Here is a 16893-nt window from a genome sequence, read left to right on the forward strand (position 1 = left end):
CCCAGCCAAGGCAGGCAGGCATGAGCCAGGACTCCAGCCATCCAGCCAAGGCAGGAAGTCAGGAGCCAGGACTCCAGCCAGCCAGCCAAGGTAGGCAGGCAGGGGCCCGGACTCCAGACAGCCAGCCAAGGTAGGCAGGCAGGGGCCAGGACTCCAGTCAGCCAGCCAAGGCAGGTAGGCAGGGGCCAGGACTCCAGCCAGCCAGCCAAGGCAGGCAGGCAGGAGCCAGGACTCCAGCCAGCCTACCACGGCAGCCAGGCAGGAGCCAGGACTCCAGCCAGCCAGCCAAGGCAGGAAGGCAGGAGTCAGGACTCCAGCCAGCTAGCCAAGGCAGGCAGGCAGGGGCCCGGACTCCAGCCAGCCAGCCAAGGCAGGCAGGCAGGGGCCAGGACTCCAGCCAGCCAGCCAAGGCAGCCAGGCAGGAGTCAGGACTCCAGCCAGCCAGCCAAGGCAGGCAGGCCGGAGCCAGGACTCCAGCCATCCAGCCAAGGCAGGCAGGCAGGGGCCCGGACTCCAGGCAGCCAGCCAAGGTAGGCAGGCAGGTGCCAGGACTCCAGTCAGCCAGCCAATGCAGGCAGGCAGGAGCCAGGACTCCAGCCAGCCAGCCAAGGCAGGCAGGCAGGAGCCAGGACTCCAGTCAGCCAGCCAAGGCAGGCAGGCAGGAGCCAGGACTCCAGTCAGCTAGCCAATGCAGGCAGGCAGGAGCCAGGACTCCAGCCAGGTAGCCAAAGCAGGCAGGCAGGAGCCTGGACTCCAGTCAGCAAGCCAAGGCAGGCAGGCAGGAGCCAGGACTCCAGCCAGGTAGCCAAGGCAGGCAAGCAAGGACCACGACTACAGGCTGCCAGCGAACGCAGGCAGGCAGGGGCCCGGACTCCAGCCAGCCAGCCAAGGCAGGCAGGCAGTGGCCAGGACTCCAGCCAGCCAGCCAAGGTAGGCAGCCAGGAGCCAGGACTCCAGCCAGCCAGCCAAGGTAGGCAGCCAGGAGCCAGGACTCCAGCCAGCAATCCAAGGCAGGCAAGCAAGGACCTCGACTACAGGCTGCCAGGCAAGGCAGGCAGGCAGTGGCCAGGACTCCAGCCAGCCGGACATGGCTGGCAGGCAATAGCCAGGACTCCAGCCATCCAGTCAATGCAGGCAGGCAGGAGCCAGGACTCCAGCCAGCTAGCCAAGCCAGGCAGGCAGGAGCCAGGACTCCAGTCAGCTAGCCAATGCAGGCAGGCAGGAGCCAGGACTCCAGCCAGGTAGCCAAGGCAGGCAGGCAGGAGCCAGGACTCCAGTCAGCCAGCCAAGGCAGGCAGGCAGGAGCCAAGACTCCAGCCAGCCCGCCAAAGCAGGCAGGCAGGAGCCAGGACTCCAGTCAGCAAGCCAAGGCAGGCAGGCAGGAGCCAGGACTCCAGCCAGGTATCCAAGGCAGCCAGGCAGGAGCCAGGACTCCAGCCGGGTAGCCAAGGCAGGCAAGCAAGGACCACGACTACAGGCTGCCAGACAAGGCAGGCAGGCAGTGGCCAGGAATCCAGCCAGCCGGACATGGCAGGCAGGCATGAGCCAGGACTCCAGCCATCCTGTCAAGGCAGGCAGGCAGGAGCCAGGACTCCAGCCATCCAGCCAAGGCAGGAAGGCAGGAGCCAGGACTCCAGCCATCCAGCCAAGTTAGGCAGGCAGGAGCCAGGACTCCAGCCAGCCAGCCAAGTTAGGCAGGCAGGAGCCAGGACTCCAGCCATCCAGCCAAGGCAGGCAGGCAGGGGCCCGGACTCCAGCCAGGCAGCCAAGGCAGGCAGGCAGGGGCCAGGACTCCAGCCAGCCAGCCAAGGCAGCCACGCAGGAGCCAGGACTCCAGCCAGCCAGCCAAGGCAGGCAGGCAGGGGCCCGGACTGCAGCCAGCCTGCCAAGGCAGGCAGGAAGGGGCCAGGACTCCAGCCAGCCAGCCAAGGCAGCCAGGCAGGAGTCAGGACTCCAGCCAGCCAGCCAAGGCAGGCAGGCAGGGGCCCGGACTCCAGCCAGCCAGCCAAGGCAGGCAGGCAGGGGCCAGGACTCCAGCCATCCAGCCAAGGCAGGCAGGCAGGAGTCAGGACTCCAGCCAGCTAGCCAAGGCAGGCAGGCAGGGGCCCGGACTCCAGCCAGCCAGCCAAGGCAGGCAGGCAGGTGCCAGGACTCCAGTCAGCCAGCCAAGGCAGGCAGGCAGGGGCCAGGACTCCAGCCAGCCAGCCAAGGCAGGGAGGCAGTGGCCAGGGCTCCAGCCAGCCAGCGAAGGCAGGCAGGCAGGGGCCCGGACTCCAGCCAGCCAGCCAAGGCAGGCAGGCAGGGGCCAGGACTCCAGCCAGCAAGCCAAGGCAGCCAGGCAGGAGCCAGGACTCCAGCCAGCCAGACAAGGCAGGCAGGCCGGAGCCAGGACTCCAGCCATCCAGCCAAGGCAGGCAGGCAGGGGCCCGGACTCCAGCCAGCCAGCCAAGGCAGGCAGGCAGGGGCCAGGACTCCAGTCAGTAAGCCAAGGCAGCAAGGCAGGAGCCAGGACTCCAGCCAGCCAGCCAAGGCAGGCAGGCCGGAGGCAGGACTCCAGCCATCCAGCCAAGGCAGGCAGGCAGGGGCCCGGACTCCAGCCAGCCAGCCAAGGCAGGCAGGCAGGGGCCAGGACTCCAGTCAGTAAGCCAAGGCAGCAAGGCAGGAGCCAGGACTCCAGCCAGCCAGCCAAGGCAGGCAGGCCGGAGGCAGGACTCCAGCCATCCAGCCAAGGCAGGCAGGCAGGGGCCCGGACTCCAGGCAGCCAGCCAAGGTAGGCAGGCGGGTGCCAGGACTCCAGTCAGCCAGCCAAGGCAGGCAGGCAGGAGCCAGGACTCCAGCCAGCAATCCAAGGCAGGCAAGCAAGGACCTCGACTACAGGCTGCGAGACAAGGCAGGCAGGCAGTGGCCAGGACTCCAGCCAGCCGGACATGGCTGGCAGGCAATAGCCAGGACTCCAGCCATCCTGTCAATGCAGGCAGGCAGGAGCCAGGACTCCAGTCAGCTAGCCAATGCAGGCAGGCATGAGCCAGGACTCCAGCCAAATAGCCAAGGCAGGCAGGCAGGATCCAGGACTCCAGTCAGCCAGCCAAGGCAGGCAGGCAGGAGCAAAGACTCCAGCCAGCCCGTCAAAGCAGGCAGGCAGGAGCCAGGACTCCAGTCAGCAAGCCAAGGCAGGCAGGCAGGAGCCAGGACTCCAGCCAGGTAGCCAAGGCAGCCAGGCAGGAGCCAGGACTCCAGCCGGGTAGCCAAGGCAGGCAAGCAAGGACCACGACTACAGGCTGCCAGACAAGGCAGGCAGGCAGTGGCCAGGAATCCAGCGAGCCGGACATGGCAGGCAGGCAGGAGCCAGGACTCTAGCCACCCAGCCAAGGCAGGCAGGCAAGAGCCAGGACTCCCGCCAGGTAACCAAGGCAGGCAGGCAGGGGCCAGGACTCCAGTCAGCCAGCCAAGGCAGCCAGGCAGGAGCCAGGACTCCAGCCAGCTAGCCAAGGCAGGCAGGCAGGGGCCCGGACTCCAGGCAGCCAGCCAAGGTAGGCAGGCAGGAGCCAGGACTCCAGCCAGCCAGCCAAGGCAGGCAGGCAGGAGCCAGGACTCCAGCCAGCCATCCAAGGCAGGCAGGCAGGGCCTCGGACACCAGCCATCCAGCCAAGGCAGGAAGGCAGGAGCCAGGACTCCAGACAGCCAGCCAAGGCAGGCAGGCAGGAGCCAGGACTCCAGCCATGTAGCCAAGGCAGCCAGGCAGGAGCCAGGACTCCAGCCAGGTAGACAAGGCAGCCAGGCAGGAGCCAGGACTCCAGTCAGCTAGCCAATGCAGGCAGGCAGGAGCCAGGACTCCAGCCAGCCAGGCAAGGCAGGCAGGCAGGAGCCAGGACTCCAGTCAGCCAGCCAAGGCAGGCAGGCAGGAGCCAGGACTCCAGCCAGGTAGCCAAGGCAGCCAGGCAGGAGCCAGGACTCCCACTAGCAAGCCAAGGCAGGCAAGCAAGGTCCACGACTCCAGCCAGCCAGCCAAGGCAGGCAGGCAGGGGCCCGGACTCCAGCCAGCCAACCAAGGCAGGCAGGCAGAGGCCAGGACTCCAGTCAGCCAGCCAAGGCAGGCAGGCAGGAGCCAAGACTCCAGCCAGCAAGCCAAGGCAGGCAGGCAGGTGCCAGGACTCCAGTCAGCAAGCCAAGGCAGGCAGGCAGGAGCCAGGACTCCAGCCAGCCAGCCAAGGCAGGCAGGCAGGAGCCAGGACTCCAGCCAGGTAGCCAAGGCAGGCAGGCAGGAGCCAGGACTCCAGCCAGCAAGCCAAGGCAGCCAGGCAGGAGCCAGGACTCCAGCCAGGTAGCCAAGGCAGCCAGGCTGGAGCCAGGACTCCAGCCAGCAAGCCAAGGCAGGCAAGCAAGGACCACGACTACAGGCTGCCAGACAAGGCAGGCAGGCCGTGGCCAGGAATCCTGCCAGCCGGACATGGCAGGCAGGCAAGAGACAGGACTGCAGCCATCCAGACAAGGCAGGCAGGCAGGAGCCAGGACTCCAGCCAGCTAGCCAAGGCAGGCAGGTAGGAGCCAGGACTCCAGTCAGCAAGCCAATGCAGGCAGGCAGGAGCCAGGACTCCAGCCAGGTAGCCAAGGCAGGCAGGCAGGAGCCAGGACTCCAGAAAGCCAGCCAAGGCAGGCAGGCAGGGGCCCGGACTCCAGTCAGCCAACCAAGGCAGGCAGGCAGGAGCCAAGACTCCAGCCAGCCAGCCAAGGCAGGCAAGGAGGGCCACGGTTCCATCAAGCCAGCCAAGGCAGGCAGGCAGGGGCCACAACCACAGCCAGCCAGACAAAAGAGGCAGGCATGGTCCGCAGTTCCAGCTAGCCCGCCAAGGCAGGCAGGCAGGAGCCAGGACTCCAGCCATCCAGTCAAGGCAGGCAGGTAGGCAGGAGCCAGGACTCTAGCCACCCAGCCAAGGCAGCCAGGCAGGAGCCAGGACTCCAGCCATCCAGCCAAGGCAGGAAGTCAGGAGCCAGGACTGCAGCCAGCCAGCCAAGGTAGGCAGGCAGGGGCCCGGACTCCAGCCAGCCAGCCAAGGTAGGCAGGCAGGGGCCAGGACTCCAGTCAGCCAGCCAAGGCAGGTAGGCAGGGGCCAGGACTCCAGCCAGCCAGCCAAGGCAGGCAGGCAGGAGCCAGGACTCCAGCCAGCCTACCACGGGAGCCAGGCAGGAGCCAGGACTCCAGCCAGCCAGCCAAGGCAGGAAGACAGGAGTCAGGACTCCAGCCAGCTAGCCAAGGCAGGCAGGCAGGGGCCCGGACTCCAGCCAGGCAGCCAAGGCAGGCAGGCAGGGGCCAGGACTCCAGCCAGCCAGCCAAGGCAGGCAGGCAGGAGCCAGGACTCCAGCCAGCCAGCCAAGGCAGGCAGGCAGGAGCCAGGACTCCAGCCATCCAGCCAAGGCAGGCAGGCAGGAGCCAGGACTCCAGTCAGCCAGCCAAGGCAGGCAGGCAGGAGCCAGGACTCCAGTCAGCTAGCCAATGCAGGCAGGCAGGAGCCAGGACTCCAGCCAGGTAGCCAAAGCAGGCAGGCAGGAGCCTGGACTCCAGTCAGCAAGCCAAGGCAGGCAGGCAGGAGCCAGGACTCCAGCCAGGTAGCCAAGGCAGGCAAGCAAGGACCACGACTACAGGCTGCCAGCGAACGCAGGCAGGCAGGGGCCCGGACTCCAGCCAGCCAGCCAAGGCAGGCAGGCAGTGGCCAGGACTCCAGCCAGCCAACCAAGGTAGGCAGCCAGGAGCCAGGAATCCAGCCAGCCAGCCAAGGTAGGCAGCCAGGAGCCAGGACTCCAGCCAGCAATCCAAGGCAGGCAAGCAAGGACCTCGACTACAGGCTGCCAGACAAGGCAGGCAGGCAGTGGCCAGGACTCCAGCCAGCCGGACATGGCTGGCAGGCAATAGCCAGGACTCCAGCCATCCAGTCAATGCAGGCAGGCAGGAGCCAGGACTCCAGCCAGCTAGCCAAGCCAGGCAGGCAGGAGCCAGGACTCCAGTCAGCTAGCCAATGCAGGCAGGCAGGAGCCAGGACTCCAGCCAGGTAGCCAAGGCAGGCAGGCAGGAGCCAGGACTCCAGTCAGCCAGCCAAGGCAGGCAGGCAGGAGCCAAGACTCCAGCCAGCCCGCCAAAGCAGGCAGGCAGGAGCCAGGACTCCAGTCAGCAAGCCAAGGCAGGCAGGCAGGAGCCAGGACTCCAGCCAGGTATCCAAGGCAGCCAGGCAGGAGCCAGGACTCCAGCCGGGTAGCCAAGGCAGGCAAGCAAGGACCACGACTAAAGGCTGCCAGACAAGGCAGGCAGGCAGTGGCCAGGAATCCAGCCAGCCGGACATGGCAGGCAGGCATGAGCCAGGACTCCAGCCATCCTGTCAAGGCAGACAGGCAGGAGGCAGGACTCCAGCCATCCAGCCAAGGCAGGAAGGCAGGAGCCAGGACTCCAGCCATCCAGCCAAGTTAGGCAGGCAGGAGCCAGGACTCCAGCCATCCAGCCAAGGCAGGCAGGCAGGGGCCCGGACTCCAGCCAGGCAGCCAAGGCAGGCAGGCAGGGGCCAGGACTCCAGCCAGCCAGCCAAGGCAGCCACGCAGGAGCCAGGACTCCAGCCAGCCAGCCAAGGCAGGCAGGCAGGGGCCCGGACTGCAGCCAGCCTGCCAAGGCAGGCAGGCAGGGGCCAGGACTCCAGCCAGCCAGCCAAGGCAGCCAGGCAGGAGCCAGGACTCCAGCCAGCCAGCCAAGGCAGGCAGGCAGGAGCCAGGACTCCAGCCATCCAGCCAAGGCAGGCAGGCAGGGGCCCGGACTCCAGCCAGCCAGCCAAGGCAGGCAGGCAGGGGCCAGGACTCCAGCCATCCAGCCAAGGCAGGCAGGCAGGAGTCAGGACTCCAGCCAGCTAGCCAAGGCAGGCAGGCAGGGGCCCGGACTCCAGCCAGCCAGCCAAGGCAGGCAGGCAGGTGCCAGGACTCCAGTCAGCCAGCCAAGGCAGGCAGGCAGGGGCCAGGACTCCAGCCAGCCAGCCAAGGCAGGCAGGCAGTGGCCAGGGCTCCAGCCAGCCAGCGAAGGCAGGCAGGCAGGGGCCCGGACTCCAGCCAGCCAGCCAAGGCAGCCAGGCAGGAGCCAGGACTCCAGCCAGCCAGACAAGGCAGGCAGGCCGGAGGCAGGACTCCAGCCATCCAGCCAAGGCAGGCAGGCAGGGGCCCGGACTCCAGCCAGCCAGCCAAGGCAGGCAGGCAGGGGCCAGGACTCCAGTCAGCAAGCCAAGGCAGCCAGGCAGGAGCCAGGACTCCAGCCAGCCAGCCAAGGCAGGCAGGCCGGAGGCAGGACTCCAGCCATCCAGCCAAGGCAGGCAGGCAGGGGCCCGGACTCCAGGCAGCCAGCCAAGGTAGGCAGGCGGGTGCCAGGACTCCAGTCAGCCAGCCAAGGCAGGCAGGCAGGAGCCAGGACTCCAGCCAGCAATCCAAGGCAGGCAAGCAAGGACCTCGACTACAGGCTGCGAGACAAGGCAGGCAGGCAGTGGCCAGGACTCCAGCCAGCCGGACATGGCTGGCAGGCAATAGCCAGGACTCCAGCCATCCTGTCAATGCAGGCAGGCAGGAGCCAGGACTCCAGTCAGCTAGCCAATGCAGGCAGGCATGAGCCAGGACTCCAGCCAAATAGCCAAGGCAGGCAGGCAGGATCCAGGACTCCAGTCAGCCAGCCAAGGCAGGCAGGCAGGAGCAAAGACTCCAGCCAGCCCGCCAAAGCAGGCAGGCAGGAGCCAGGACTCCAGTCAGCAAGCCAAGGCAGGCAGGCAGGAGCCAGGACTCCAGCCAGGTAGCCAAGGCAGCCAGGCAGGAGCCAGGACTCCAGCCGGGTAGCCAAGGCAGGCAAGCAAGGACCACGACTACAGGCTGCCAGACAAGGCAGGCAGGCAGTGGCCAGGAATCCAGCCAGCCGGACATGGCAGGCAGGCAGGAGCCAGGACTCTAGCCATTCAGCCAAGGCAGGCAGGCAAGAGCCAGGACTCCCGCCAGGTAACCAAGGCAGGCAGGCAGGGGCAAGGACTCCAGTCAGCCAGCCAAGGCAGCCAGGCAGGAGCCAGGACTCCAGCCAGCTAGCCAAGGCAGGCAGGCAGGGGCCCGGACTCCAGGCAGCCAGCCAAGGTAGGCAGGCAGGAGCCAGGACTCCAGCCAGCCATCCAAGGCAGGCAGGCAGGGCCCCGGACACCAGCCATCCAGCCAAGGCAGGAAGGCAGGAGCCAGGACTCCAGACAGCCAGCCAAAGCAGGCAGGCAGGAGCCAGGACTCCAGCCAGGTAGCCAAGGCAGCCAGGCAGGAGCCAGGACTCCAGCCAGGTAGACAAGGCAGCCAGGCAGGAGCCAGGACTCCAGCCAGGTAGCCAAGGCACACAGCCAGGAGCCAGGACTCCAGAAAGCCAGCCAAGGTAGGCAGGCAGGTGCCAGGACTCCAGTCAGCCAGCCAAGGCAGGCAGGCAGTGGCCAGGACTCCAGCCAGGTAGCCAATGCAGGCAGGCAGGAGCCAGGACTCCAGTCAGCTAGCCAATGCAGGCAGGCAGGAGCCAGGACTCCAGCCAGCCAGGCAAGGCAGGCAGGCAGGAGCCAGGACTCCAGTCAGCCAGCCAAGGCAGGCAGGCAGGAGCCAGGACTCCAGTCAGCAAGCCAAGGCAGGCAGGCTGGAGCCAGGACTCCAGTCAGCTAGCCAATGCAGGCAGGCAGGAGCCAGGATTCCAGCCAGGTAGCCAAAGCAGGCAGGCAGGAGCCTGGACTCCAGTCAGCAAGCCAAGGCAGGCAGGCAGGAGACAGGACTCCAGCCAGGTAGCCAAGGCAGGCAAGCAAGGACCACGACTACAGGCTGCCAGCCAAGGCAGGCAGGCAGTGGCCAGGAATCCAGCCAGCCGGACATGGCAGGCAGGCATGAGCCAGGACTCCAGCCATCCTGTCAAGGCAGGCAGGCAGGAGCCAGGACTCCAGCCATCCAGCCAAGGCAGGAAGGCAGGAGTCAGGACTCCAGCCAGCTAGCCAAGGCAGGCAGGCAGGGGCCCGGACTCCAGCCAGCCAGCCAAGGCAGGCAGGCAGGGGCCAGGAGTCCAGCCAGCCAGCCAAGGCAGGCAGGCAGTGGCCAGGACTCCAGCCAGCCAGCGAAGGCAGGCAGGCAGGGGCCCGGACTCCAGCCAGCCAGCCAAGGCAGGCAGGCAGGGGCCCGGACTCCAGCCAGCCAGCCAAGGCAGCCAGGCAGGAGCCAGGACTCCAGCCAGCCAGCCAAGGCAGCCAGGCAGGAGCCAGGACTCCAGCCATCCAGCCAAGGCAGGCAGGCAGGGGCCCGGACTCCAGCCAGGCAGCCAAGGCAGGCAGGCAGGGGCCAGGACTCCAGCCAGCCAGCCAAGGCAGCCAGGCAGGAGCCAGGACTCCAGCCAGCCAGCCAAGGCAGGCAGGCAGGAGCCAGGACTCCAGAAAGCCAGCCAAGGCAGGCAGGCAGGGGCCCGGACTCCAGCCAGCCAGCCAAGGCAGGCAGGCAGGGGCCAGGACTCCAGCCAGCCAGCCAAGGCAGGCAGGCAGGAGCCAGGACTCCAGCCTGCCAGCCAAGGCAGGCAGGCAGTGGCCAGGACTCCAGCCAGCCAGCGAAGGCAGGCAGGCAGGGGCCCGAACTCCAGCCATCCAGTCAAGGCAGGCAGGCAGGGGCCAGGACTCCAGTCAGCAAAACAATGCAGGCAGGCAGGAGCCAGGACTCCAGCCAGCCAGCCAAGGCAGGCAGGCAGTGGCCAGGAATCCAGCCAGCCGGACATGGCAGGCAGGCAGGGGCCCGGACTCCAGCCAGGCAGCCAAGGCAGGCAGGCAGGGGCCAGGACTCCAGCCAGCCAGCCAAGGCAGCCAGGCAGTGGCCAGGACTCCAGCCAGCCAGCCAAGGCAGCCAGGCAGTGGCCAGGACTCCAGCCAGCCAGCGAAGGCAGGCAGGCAGGGGCCCGGACTCCAGCCAGCCAGCCAAGGCAGGCAGGCAGGGGCCAGGACTCCAGTCAGCCAGCCAAGGCAGCCAGGCAGGAGCCAGGACTCCAGCCAGCCAGCTAAGGCAGGCAGGCCGTGGCCAGGACTCCAGCCAGCTAGCCAAGCCAGGCAGGCAGGGGCCAGGACTCCAGTCATCAAAACAATGCAGGCAGGCAGGAGCCAGGACTCCAGCCATCCAGCCAAGGCAAGAAGGCAGGAGTCAGGACTCCAGCCAGCTAGCCAAGGCAGGCAGGCAGGGGCCCGGACTCCAGCCAGCCAGACAAGGCAGGCAGGCAGGGGCCAGGACTCCAGCCAGCCATCCAAGGCAGGCAGGCAGGGGCCAGGACTCCAGCCAGCCAGCGAAGGCAGGCAGGCAGGGGCCCGGACTCCAGCCAGCCAGCCAAGGCAGGCAGGCAGGGGCCAGGACTCCAGCCAGCCAGCCAAGGCAGGCAGGCAAGGACCACGACTACAGGCTGCCAGACAAGGCAGGCAGGCAGTGGCCAGGAATCCAGCCAGCCGGACATGGCAGGCAGGCATGAGCCAGGACTCCAGCCATCCTGTCAAGGCAGGCAGGCAGGAGCCAGGACTCCAGCCAGCTAGCCAAGGCAGGCAGGCAGGAGTCAGGACTCCAGTCAGCAATCCAATGCAGGCAGGCAGGAGCCAGGACTCCAGCCAGCCAGCCAAGGCAGGCAGGCAGTGGCCAGGACTCCAGCCAGCTAGCCAAGGCAGGCAGGCAGGGGCCAGGACTCCAGTCAGCAAAACAATGCAGGCAGGCAGGAGGCAGGACTCCAGCCAGGTATCCATGCCAGGCAGGCAGGAGCCAGGACTCCAGCCAGCCAGGCAAGGCAGGCAGGCAGGGGCCCGGACTCCAGCCAGCCAGCCAAGGCAGGTAGGCAGGGGGCAGAAATCCAGCCATCCAGTCAAGGCAGACAGGCAGGAGCCAGGACTCCAGCCAGCCAGCCAAGGCAGGCAGGCAGGGGCCCGGACTCCAGTCAGCCAGCCAAGGCAGGCAGGCAGGAGCCAGGACTCCAGTCAGCTAGCCAATGCAGGCAGGCAGGAGCCAGGACTCCAGCCAGCCAGGCAAGGCAGGCAGGCAGGAGCCAGGACTCCAGTCAGCCAGCCAAGGCAGGCAGGCAGGAGCCAGGACTCCAGTCAGCCAGCCAAGGCAGGCAGGCAGGAGCCAGGACTCCAGTCAGCTAGCCAATGCAGGCAGGCAGGAGCCAGGATTCCAGCCAGGTAGCCAAAGCAGGCAGGCAGGAGCCTGGACTCCAGTCAGCAAGCCAAGGCAGGCAGGCAGGAGACAGGACTCCAGCCAGGTAGCCAAGGCAGGCAAGCAAGGACCACGACTACAGGCTGCCAGCCAAGGCAGGCAGGCAGTGGCCAGGAATCCAGCCAGCCGGACATGGCAGGCAGGCATGAGCCAGGACTCCAGCCATCCTGTCAAGGCAGGCAGGCAGGAGCCAGGACTCCAGCCATCCAGCCAAGGCAGGAAGGCAGGAGTCAGGACTCCAGCCAGCTAGCCAAGGCAGGCAGGCAGGGGCCCGGACTCCAGCCAGCCAGCCAAGGCAGGCAGGCAGGGGCCAGGACTCCAGCCAGCCAGCCAAGGCAGGCAGGCAGTGGCCAGGACTCCAGCCAGCCAGCGAAGGCAGGCAGGCAGGGGCCCGGACTCCAGCCAGCCAGCCAAGGCAGGCAGGCAGGGGCCAGGACTCCAGCCAGCCAGCCAAGGCAGCCAGGCAGGAGCCAGGACTCCAGCCAGCCAGCCAAGGCAGGCAGGCAGGAGCCAGGACTCCAGCCATCCAGCCAAGGCAGGCAGGCAGGAGCCAGGACTCCAGCCAGCTAGCCAAGGCAGGCAGGCAGGAGCCAGGACTCCAGTCAGCAATCCAATGCAGGCAGGCAGGAGCCAGGACTCCAGAAAGCCAGCCAAGGCAGGCAGGCAGGGGCCCGGACTCCAGTCAGCCAGCCAAGGCAGCCAGGCAGGAGCCAGGACTCCAGCCAGCCAGCCAAGGCAGGCAGGCAGTGGCCAGGACTCCAGCCAGCTAGCCAAGGCAGGCAGGCAGGGGCCAGGACTCCAGTCAGCAAAACAATGCAGGCAGGCAGGAGGCAGGACTCCAGCCAGGTATCCAAGCCAGGCAGGCAGGAGCCAGGACTCCAGCCAGCCAGGCAAGGCAGGCAGGCAGGGGCCCGGACTCCAGCCAGCCAGCCAAGGCAGGTAGGCAGGGGCCAGAAATCCAGCCATCCAGTCAAGGCAGACAGGCAGGAGCCAGGACTCCAGCCAGCCAGCCAAGGCAGGCAGGCAGGGGCCCGGACTCCAGTCAGCCAGCCAAGGCAGGCAGGCAGGAGCCAGGACTCCAGTCAGCTAGCCAATGCAGGCAGGCAGGAGCCAGGACTCCAGCCAGCCAGGCAAGGCAGTCAGGCAGGAGCCAGGACTCCAGTCAGCCAGCCAAGGCAGGCAGGCAGGAGCCAGGACTCCAGTCAGCCAGCCAAGGCAGGCAGGCAGGAGCCAGGACTCCAGTCAGCTAGCCAATGCAGGCAGGCAGGAGCCAGGATTCCAGCCAGGTAGCCAAAGCAGGCAGGCAGGAGCCTGGACTCCAGTCAGCAAGCCAAGGCAGGCAGGCAGGAGACAGGACTCCAGCCAGGTAGCCAAGGCAGGCAAGCAAGGACCACGACTACAGGCTGCCAGCCAAGGCAGGCAGGCAGTGGCCAGGAATCCAGCCAGCCGGACATGGCAGGCAGGCATGAGCCAGGACTCCAGCCATCCTGTCAAGGCAGGCAGGCAGGAGCCAGGACTCCAGCCATCCAGCCAAGGCAGGAAGGCAGGAGTCAGGACTCCAGCCAGCTAGCCAAGGCAGGCAGGCAGGGGCCCGGACTCCAGCCAGCCAGCCAAGGCAGGCAGGCAGCGGCCAGGACTCCAGCCAGCCAGCGAAGGCAGGCAGGCAGGGGCCCGGACTCCAGCCAGCCAGCCATGGCAGGCAGGCAGGGGCCAGGACTCCAGCCAGCCAGCCAAGGCAGCCAGGCAGGAGCCAGGACTCCAGCCAGCCAGCCAAGGCAGGCAGGCAGGAGCCAGGACTCCAGCCATCCAGCCAAGGCAGGCAGGCAGGGGCCCGGACTCCAGCCAGGCAGCCAAGGCAGGCAGGCAGGGGCCAGGACTCCAGCCAGCCAGCCAAGGCAGCCAGGCAGGAGCCAGGACTCCAGCCAGCCAGCCAAGGCAGGCAGGCAGGAGCCAGGACTCCAGAAAGCCAGCCAAGGCAGGCAGGCAGGGGCCCGGACTCCAGCCAGCCAGCCAAGGCAGGCAGGCAGGGGCCAGGACTCCAGTCAGACAGCCAAGGCAGGCAGGCAGGAGCCAGGACTCCAGCCACCCAGCCAAGGCAGGCAGGCAGTGGTCAGGACTCCAGCCAGCTAGCCAAGGGAGGCAGGCAGGAGCCAGGACTCCAGACAGCAGTCCAATGCAGGCAGGCAGGAGCCCGGACTCCAGCCAGTCAGCCAAGGTAGGCAGGCAGGGGCCAGGACTCCAGTCAGCCAGCCAAGGCAGGCAAGGAGGGGCCAGGACTACAGCCAGCTAGCAAAGGCAGGCAGGCAGGAGCCAGGACTCCAGTAAGCAAGCCAAGGCAGGCAGGCAGGGGCCCGGACTCCAGCCAGCCAGCCAAGGTAGGCAGGCAGGTGCCAGGACTCCAGCCAGCCAGCCAAGGCAGGCAGGCCGTGGCCAGGACTCCAGCCAGCTAGCCAAGCCAGGCAGGCAGGGGCCAGGACTCCAGTCAGCAAAACAATGCAGGCAGGCAGGAGCCAGGAATCCAGCCAGCCGGACATGGCAGGCAGGCATGAGCCAGGACTCCAGACATCCTGTCAAGGCAGGCAGGCAGGAGCCAGGACTCCAGCCATCCAGCCAAGGCAGGAAGGCAGGAGTCAGGACTCCAGCCAGCTAGCCAAGGCAGGCAGGCAAAGGCCCGGACTCCAGCCAGCCAGCCAAGGCAGGCAGGCAGGGGCCAGGACTCCAGCCAGCCTACCACAGCAGGCAGGCAAGAGCCAGGACTCCAGTCAGCTAGCCAATGCAGGCAGGAAGGGGCCAGGACTCCAGCCATCCAGCCAAGGCAGGAAGGCAGGAGTCAGGACTCCAGCCAGCTAGCCAAGGCAGGCAGGCAGGGGCCCGGACTCCAGCCAGCCAGCCAAGGCAGGCAGGCAGGTGCCAGGACTCCAGTCAGCCATCCAAGGCAGGCAGGCAGGAGCCAGGACTCCAGCCAGCCAGCCAAGGCAGGCAGGCAGTGGCCAGGACTCCAGCCAGCCAGCGAAGGCAGGCAGGCAGGGGCCCGGACTCCAGCCAGCCAGGCAAGGCAGCCAGGCAGGAGCCAGGACTCCAGCCAGCCAGCCAAAGTAGACAGGCAGGGGCCCGGACTCCAGCCAGCCAGCCAAGGTAGACAGGCAGGGTCCAGGACTCCAGTCAGCCAGCCAAGGCAGCCAGGCAGGAGCCAGGACTCCAGCCAGCCAGCCAAGGCAGGCAGGCCGTGGCCAGGACTCCAGCCAGCTAGCCAAGCCAGGCAGGCAGGGGCCAGGACTCCAGTCAGCAAAACAGTGCAGGCAGGCAGGAGCCAGGACTCCAGCCAGCCAGCCAAGGCAGGCAGGCAGTGGCCAGGAATCCAGCCAGCCGGACATGGCAGGCAGGCATGAGCCAGGACTCCAGCCAGCCAGCCAAGGCAGGCAGGCAGTGGCCAGGACTCCAGCCAGCCAGCGAAGGCAGGCAGGCAGGGGCCCGGACTCCAGCCAGCCAGCCAAGGCAGCCAGGCAGGAGCCAGGACTCCAGCCAGCCAGCCAAGGCAGGCAGGCAGTGGCCAGGACTCCAGCCAGCTAGCCAAGGCAGGCAGGCAGGGGCCAGGACTCCAGTCAGCAAAACAATGCAGGCAGGCAGGAGGCAGGACTCCAGCCAGGTATCCAAGCCAGGCAGGCAGGAGCCAGGACTCCAGCCAGCCAGCAAAGGCAGGCAGGCAGGAGCCAGGACTCCAGCCAGGTAGCCAAGGCAGCCAGGCAGAAGCCAGGACTCCAGCCAGCAAGCCAAGGCAGCCAGGCAGGAGCCAGGACTCCAGCCAGGTAGCCAAGGCAGGCAGCTAGGAGCCAGGACTCCAGAAAGCCAGCCAAGGCAGGCAAGCAGGGGCCCGGACTCCAGCCAGCCAGCCAAGGCTGGCAGGCAGGGGCCAGGACTCCAGTCAGACAGCCAAGGCAGGCAGGCAGTGGTCAGGACTCCAGCCAGCCAGCCAAGGCAGGCAAGGAGGGGCCAGGACTACAGCCAGCTAGCAAAGGCAGGCAGGCAGGAGCCAGGACTCCAGCCAGCCAGCCAAGGCAGGCAGGCAGGAGCCAGGACTCCAGTAAGCAAGCCAAGGCAGGCAGGCAGGGGCCCGGACTCCAGGCAGCCTGCCAAGGTAGGCAGGCAGGTGCCAGGACTCCAGTCAGCCAGCCAAGGCAGGCAGGCAGTGGCCAGGACTCCAGCCAGGTAGCCAAGGCAGGCAGGCAGGAGCCAGGACTCCAGACAGAAATCCAATGCAGCCAGGCAGGAGCCAGGACTCCAGCCAGGTAGCCAAGGCAGGCAGGCAGGAGCCAGGACTCCAGCCAGCAATCCAAGGCAGGTAAGCAAGGACCTCGACTACAGGCTGCCAGACAAGGCAGGCAGGCAGTGGCCAGGACTCCAGCCAGCCGGACATGGCAGTCAGGCAAGAGCCAGGACTCCAGCCATCCAGTCAAGGCAGGCAGGCAGGAGCCAGGACTCCAGCCAGCTAGCCAAGGCAGGCAGGCAGGAGCCAGGACTCCAGTCAGCAAGACAATGCAGGCAGGCAGGAGCCAGGACTCCAGCAAGGTATCCAAGACAGGCAGGCATGGGCCAGGACTCCAGTCAGCCAGCCAAGGCAGGCAGGCAGGAGCCAAGACTCCAGCCAGCCAGACAAGGCAGGCAGACAGGAGCCAGGACTCCAGTCAGCAAGCCAAGTTAGGCAGGCAGGAGCAAGGACTCCAGCCAGGTAGCCAAGGCAGCCAGGCAGGAGCCAGGACTCCAGCCAGCTAGCCAAGGCAGGCAGGCAGGAGCCAGGACTCCAGCCAGCTAGCCAATGCAGGCAGGCAGGAGCCAGGAATCCAGCCAGGTAGCCAAGGCAGGCAGGCAGGAGCCAGGACTCCAGAAAGCCAGCCAAGGCAGGCAGGCAGGGGCCCGGACTCCAGCCAGCCAGCCAAGGCAGGCAGGCAGGGGCCAGGACTCCAGCCAGCCAGCCAAGGCAGGCAGGCAGGGGCCAGGACTCCAGTCAGCCAGCCAAGGCAGGCAGGCAGGAGCCAAGACTCCAGCCAGCCAGGCAAGGCAGGCAGGCAGGAGCCAGGACTCCAGTCAGCAAGCCAAGGCAGGCAGGCAGGAGCCAGGACTCCAGCCAGCCAGCAAAGGCAGGCAGGCAGGAGCCAGGACTCCAGCCAGGTAGCCAAGGCAGCCAGGCAGGAGCCAGGACTTCAGCCAGCAAGCCAAGGCAGCCAGGCAGGAGCCAGGACTCCAGCCAGGTAGCCAAGGCAGGCAGCCAGGAGCCAGGACTCCAGAAAGCCAGCCAAGGCAGGCAGGCAGGGGCCCGGACTCCAGCCAGCCAGCCAAGGCTGGCAGGCAGGGGCCAGGACTCCAGTCAGCCAGCCAAGGCAGGCAGGCAGGAGCCAGGACTCCAGCCACCCAGCCAAGGCAGGCAGGCAGTGGTCAGGACTCCAGCCAGCTAGCCAAGGCAGGCAGGCAGGAGCCAGGACTCCAGACAGCAATCCAATGCAGGCAGGCAGGGGCCCGGACTCCAGCCAGGTAGCCAAGGCAGGCAGGCAGGAGCCAGGACTCCAGCCAGCTAGCCAAGGCAGGCAGGCAGGAGCCAGGACTCCAGAAAGCCAGCCAAGGCAGGCAGGCAGGGTCCCGGACTCCAGCCAGCCAGCCAAG

At 67.4% G+C, this 16893-nt stretch overlaps 2 protein-coding genes across 9 annotated transcripts in view; one reads left to right on the forward strand and one right to left on the reverse strand.

Annotated features, from left to right (window-relative positions):
* LOC125686015 (uncharacterized) overlaps positions 1-16893 on the reverse strand; it is a 130630-nt gene that overhangs the window by 45140 nt on the left and 68597 nt on the right. The gene's annotated exons all lie outside the window — the stretch shown is intronic.
* Positions 1-16893, forward strand: part of LOC125686019 (protein bassoon-like) — a 45354-nt gene that overhangs the window by 24246 nt on the left and 4215 nt on the right. The window contains exon 2 of one of the 4 annotated variants that reach the window (XM_048929629.1): positions 16214-16764. The exons of 2 other annotated variants lie outside the window; for them this stretch is intronic. The gene's annotated coding sequence lies outside the window, so the exon portion shown is untranslated. Of the gene's footprint in view, positions 1-16213; positions 16816-16893 lie in introns of those variants that run through there. One more of the 4 variants, XM_048929628.1, reaches the window with a different exon arrangement.

This window comes from Lagopus muta, chromosome 30 (genome assembly GCF_023343835.1).
Source record: "Lagopus muta isolate bLagMut1 chromosome 30, bLagMut1 primary, whole genome shotgun sequence".
Taxonomy (NCBI): Eukaryota; Metazoa; Chordata; class Aves; order Galliformes; family Phasianidae; genus Lagopus; species Lagopus muta.